This window comes from Myripristis murdjan, chromosome 12 (genome assembly GCF_902150065.1).
Source record: "Myripristis murdjan chromosome 12, fMyrMur1.1, whole genome shotgun sequence".
NCBI classification, from domain to species: Eukaryota; Metazoa; Chordata; class Actinopteri; order Holocentriformes; family Holocentridae; genus Myripristis; species Myripristis murdjan.
In genome coordinates this window covers 1,416,562-1,422,359 of record NC_043991.1, presented here as the reverse complement: position 1 = coordinate 1,422,359, position 5,798 = coordinate 1,416,562, and the positions used below count along the sequence as shown (strand labels likewise).

The following is a 5,798-nucleotide window of genomic DNA, read 5'->3' as shown; positions in this document are numbered from 1 at the left end:
TTCGAGCCTCCTCTCTTCCGTTACTCTCTCTCTCTCTCTCTCTCTCTCTCTCTCTCTCTCTCTCGCCGGTTTCCTCCCTCGACTTTTCTCACCCTGCTTCCTCATCAGAGGTGAAAATCTACCCAAAGGGAATCTCTCTTTCCTCTCCTCCCTCCTCCTCTCGTCTTCACACCTTCCTCGACACCTCTGCCGAGTCGCCCCCCGCCCCCCGAGGCCCGGGGCCCGGGCTCCACCGGCTCCCTGCAGGAAATGACACACGAGCTTTGCAAATAAATTTACCGCCTGTTCAAACTTGTTAATTTGGAGGTCGTTGGAAGATTACCTGCATGACGCTCTCTCACTGTTTGCCAGAATCTTTAGTGTTTACACCCCAGGATTGTTTTTATGGTTTTAAAGAAGGCAGGGGAGAGAGAGACAGGAAGGCAGGGGAGAGAGAGACAGGAAGGCAGGGGAGAGAGAGACGGGACGGCCTGCAACAAAGGACCTGAGGTGGGATTCGAACCCGGGACGCTGGGTGTGATTTAATGTCTTTCAAAGGTTTCGTTTTTGGGAGAATTTTTGTTGAATTCAGAATTTCTGGACGTTTCTCTTTGCAGTTGGAAATGAGACTCCAGCAAGAGTGTTTGATTCAACATCACGGAAGACACACACACACACAGACACACACACACACACACACATACACACACGCACACGCACACACACACACACACACACACACACACCTGAAGACTGCAGAGAGGAAGATGCTGCAGAGGAAGAGGAGGAAGGAGGAGAGCGGCCTGGTGCTTTTTGAATCTGCTGAAAAACAGATTTGCAGTGGACTTTGTTTTTACAACATGATTTAAAAAATAATTTTAAAAAGTTGAAAAAAATGTTTTTACTTTTTTTTTAAACAAAAAATAATTTTTTCTAAAAGTATTAATGTATAAAAAATATTATTTTTGTTTTTACAAAACATGTTTTTAGAAATAAAAAATCAAATGTTTGACACAACTCATACAATCTAACTTGTACATTAAATAATAAATATTTCAAAAATAAAAAAGAAGTGTAAAAATGTTTTACTTTGTAGAAACGTGACTCGTTTTCCTGCCGACGGCCAAACAATCCAACAACAAAGGAACAGGAAGAGGAAGATGAGGAAAAATAGGAAGAGGATAAGAAAAGGGAGAAGAGAGGAGAGGAGGATGAAAGAAAAGGGGAAGAAAATGAATAATAAGAAGAAAAGAGAGAAGAGAAGCATGAGGAAAAAGAAGAAGAAGAGGAAGGAAAAGGAGAGAACAGGAAGAGGAGGAAAAGGAGGAAGAGGAGGATCAGGATCAGGATCAGACCTGAAACAGAAAACAGAAGAAACAACAAGTGTCTGCAGTTTTTGGTGCTGATGTGTGTGTGTGTGTGTGTGTGTGTGTGTGTGTGTGTGTGTGTGCAGGCTCAGGTGTGTGTTCCTGTCTGACGCATAAAGACAAACAACAACAAAACAAAACAAAACAACAGTAAACAGCTCGCTGTCAGGCAGGACGGCCCTGCTTCACTGCAACTACTGGTTTTAATAACACGTGTGTGTGTGTGTGTGTGTGTGTGTGTGTGTGTGTGTGTGTGCATATGTGCGTGCAACACCACAACACCAAAGCACTTCCAAAGATTGCAGGCAGCTGCTGGGAAAATACCTTAAAACACACACACACACACACACACACACACACACACACACACACACACACACACACACACAGGGGCCTTTGAACAGCCAGATGTGCCTGTGTGGCAGGTTGTGAGCAGCCGTACACCACCAGGAAAAGACTGAGAGAGTGTGTGTGTGTGTGTGTGTGTGTGTGTGTGTGTGTGGGTGTGTGTGTGTGTGTGTGTGGGTGTGTGTGTGTGTGTGTTGTAGAGTGGAATGCGTGCTGGAAGCTGCAGGGCGACGGGTCACTGTGATACGGCGGCTTATTAGGGCCACAATTCTCTGAGATTAAAATGAGATTATAAAAAAACCCAGTGAAACCAGTTTGTCCTCCTCCTGTGGGATCCAGTCTGAAGGAGATCCTGCTGGTCTGAGTCCAGAACCCCAACCTCCTCCTCAGCATCTGGACTCTGAAGAGACGTTGCTGTGACTTGGGCCGATTCAGGAGAAAATAATCTGCTGATTCTGGGTCAGATCAGCAGGATCTCCTTGTTCCTGTGGGATCTGCTGAGGGGATCAGCTGCAGGCCTGAGACACGGCCAGCAGGGGGCAGAGGCGTGTGCGTCTGTCACCAAAATAAATAAAATAAATAAAAAATAATAATAATAATTAAAAAAAATTTAAAAAAACGAGAGAGAGAAACAATTTTTCTAGATTTTTTTCTTGTAAATTTACAATTTTAATCGGGGAAGTGTTTTCTCTCAGAATGCTAACCCCGCCCCCGTTCTGTGCCCTATCTATCTATCTATCTATCTATCTATGTATATATGTATACACACACTTATGTCAGTGTGATATTTCAGTTTGTCCTTTTTAATAAACTCTCATCTCTGTTGTCATTACGAGGCGCTGAGTGCAGATTAAAGAGAGAAAAAATGAATTTAAACGACTGTAGCATCAGCAACATCAACAAAAGTGAAAAAACTGAAGGGCGACTGTATACTTTCTGAATGCACTGTGTATGTACACACACACACACACACACACACACACACGTACATCTGTAGTGCAAAATCCTTTTGTGTTTGTGTGTGTGGCTGGAAGTTTATTACATTAACATGAACTGATCCTCTGCATCACCACTGTGAGCCACTAGAAGTGTGTGTTGGTGTGTGTGTGTGTGTGTGTGTGTGTGTGTGTGTGTGTGTGTGTGTGTGTGTGTGTGTCCAACAGGAAGCTATGAAAATCACGGACGTGGAAAAAAAAGAAATGCCGTGAGGGGCCGGAGCTCCACAGTGAGAGAGAACATGAGCTTTCAGCAGCAAAGAGGAAGAGGAGGAGGAAGAGCAGCAAGGAGGAAGATGAAGAGCAACTAGGAGGAGGAGGAGGAGAAGGATGAAGAGCAGAGAGGAGAAGGAGGAGGAGGAGGAGGAGGATGAAGAGCAGAGAGGAGGAGGAGAAGGAGGAGGAGGAGGAGGAGGAGGATGAAGAGCAGAGAGGAGGAGGAGAAGGAGGAGGAGAAGGAGGAGGAGGATGAAGAGCAGTGAGAGAGAGAGAGACAGTGCCAGGGTTAGGGGGCTTTTATTCTCTATGTAGCTCAAAATGATGAGACATGAACAAAAAGACAAATAGAGAGAGAGAGAGAGAGAGAGAGAGAGAGAGCGAGGGAGAGAGAAACTGAAAGAAAGAAAGACAGAGAAAAGAGAGAGAGAGTGAGAGAGGGGTGAGAGACCCAGAGGCTGAGTGCAGGAGGAGCTGAATGTGTAATTAGTGGATTTTTCCGCTCTGAAGGTGTGAATGATGGAGAAGAACCACTGGTGAACATCTGCAGAGGAGATGCTGCTGCCAACACACACACACACACACACACACACACACACACACGCACACACACGCACACACACACACACACATGCATGCATATTAATAGGCCTACAATACATACAAACACACTCATTATAGACACTATAGATATAGATGGATAGAGATTTATGTAGATAGTACTTACCTATAATACACACACACACACACACACACACACACACACAGAATAACTGTCTCTGTGGCACATCTGGTCAGCGCGTTCGGCTGTTAACCGAAAGGTTGGTGGTTCGAGCCCACCCAGGGACGAGGGCTTTTCATTCCTAATGTGTGTGTGTGTGTGTGTTGTACCTAACAGGAAGGTGTACAGGCCGCACGGTGATGCTGTGGTTAACACTGTCACCTCACAGCACGAAGGTCCTGGGTTCGATTCCCAGCCGGCAGAGTGTGGTTTTCGTGTTGTTTCCACTGGGAGCTCTGGTTTCCTCCCAGAGTCCAGACACATGAGAGGCCACGCCCCCCTGCTGCTCTCTGCTCTCTGGGTTTGGCTCCGGCCTGCATCAGTAGCCGGGTTTCCATCCAAATATATAGAAATTTTTGAGCGAATTTTGTCAAAATGCGTGAAAGAAAATGCAAATTTATGCCTGTTTCCATTAGTTTTGTTTTGCGATTATTGAGAGGAGAGTGCGCCGTGAGATGACGTCATAAGATAGCGTCTGTGTGTCGACTGAACAACAACAAACACTCAGCTGACACTCAACAGCTGATCAGGGACAGACTCCTGCTCAACTTAACTAACTTAGCTAACTTCGTACCGAACCATCCTAAATAAGGAGTAAGTGACTATTAATAATAATAATAATAATAATAATAATAACTAACAATAAGACTGTAGCGTAGAAGTGTGACGTGTATCTGGTCCAGTCATCGTTTATTCGCAAAACCTGTTTCCACAGCAAAAAGTCACATTTTCTTTTATCGATACGCTGAGAAATCCACCCCCTCCATGCGTAAAAACTTTTTTGCAATTTTTCGGACGTTTTTCGAATTTCTGGCGTTTCCATTTTTTTTTTTTTTTTTTTTTTTTCGCAATTTCTGAAAATGCGAATAAAAACAGGTGGATGGAAACCCAGCTACTGAGTCTCTGTGGTTTTATAATCCCTCACGGCCTCTCAGATCCTCTGCTGCTGCTTTTTAAAACACAAACTGTCACAGAAACTGGAGAATCGTCAGCGAAGACGTTTTTAACGGGTTCCTCCCCGAGGCTGTGAGAGCTGCAGCGAGCTCTGTGGACGTTTTGAAATAAACCACAACTGGAAACTGATTTATTCAACATTGATTTTACCTGTCACACTTCCTGTTTTATTGTTCTTTTAACATATTTTATTGTTTTTATGTCCTTCTTTTTATGTCTTCACTTGTTTCTACATATTTTCCTGTTTAACTTATTGGCTTTTTTTTTTTTTTTTTTAGTGGCCTCTGCTGTTTATTTTTCAGTTGATTGCTGGTGTTATGGCACATTATTGACACTTACAAATTGTCTATTTTATTCTCATTTTCCTACTTTATTCCAAAACACTTTGATCTGCACCTCCTGTAGGAAAAGTGCTATATAAATAAAGTGTAACCCAGGTTACAGGTTACTCATATTATTATTGTTGTTATTATTATTGTAATTCATGTAACTCATCTATTTATTTATTTACGTCAGAATTTTGATTTGTATTGTTTATTTGTCTATTTGTTTATTTATTTTTTTTCCTAAATACACTGGTACCATTTCTGCATCACCTTTGTCTCCTGAGTTTCATTGAATTTTGTGCGTCAGTTTAATCATTCACTCTCACTTGAGCACTTGGAATCTTCTAGCCCTGATTTCTCTATTATTTAATCTTTGAATCACATGCTACATAATTGAACCATATGCTACAAAAGCATCATTATTATTATCATCATCATTAGTAGTAGTAGTAGTAGTAGCATTGTTAAAAGTGTTTTTTTTTTTTTGGGACCTGCACACACTGACATGGTGGAACTGACAATGTTACCACAAATTCACTGAAAATATGAATATTAATATAACAGAAAGGAGGGAAAAAACTCTGCAGCTGCCAGGAGCGGCATCGATAATTATGAAAACTCTAAATGTGATTAATGGAGAGTTTATCTGAGTGTGGGAACTAACGGTCAGAAAAGGATCAACTGGAGATTATACAGCAATCTGCTCTGTGGGAGCTCACACACACACACACACACACACACACACACACACACACACTGATTAGATTTTGGAGGCTAAGCTTTGCGATGTTAAGTGACCTTTTGTGTAAATATCAACACACAGAAGGTGCTT

At 42.6% G+C, this 5,798-nt stretch overlaps 1 non-coding gene across 1 annotated transcript; it reads left to right on the top strand.

Annotated features, from left to right (window-relative positions):
* Positions 1–3,680: 3,680 nt before the first annotated feature.
* Positions 3,681–3,754, top strand: trnan-guu (transfer RNA asparagine (anticodon GUU)). The gene has a single exon. It is a non-coding gene; the product is annotated as a tRNA-Asn (tRNA).
* Positions 3,755–5,798: the final 2,044 nt, after the last annotated feature.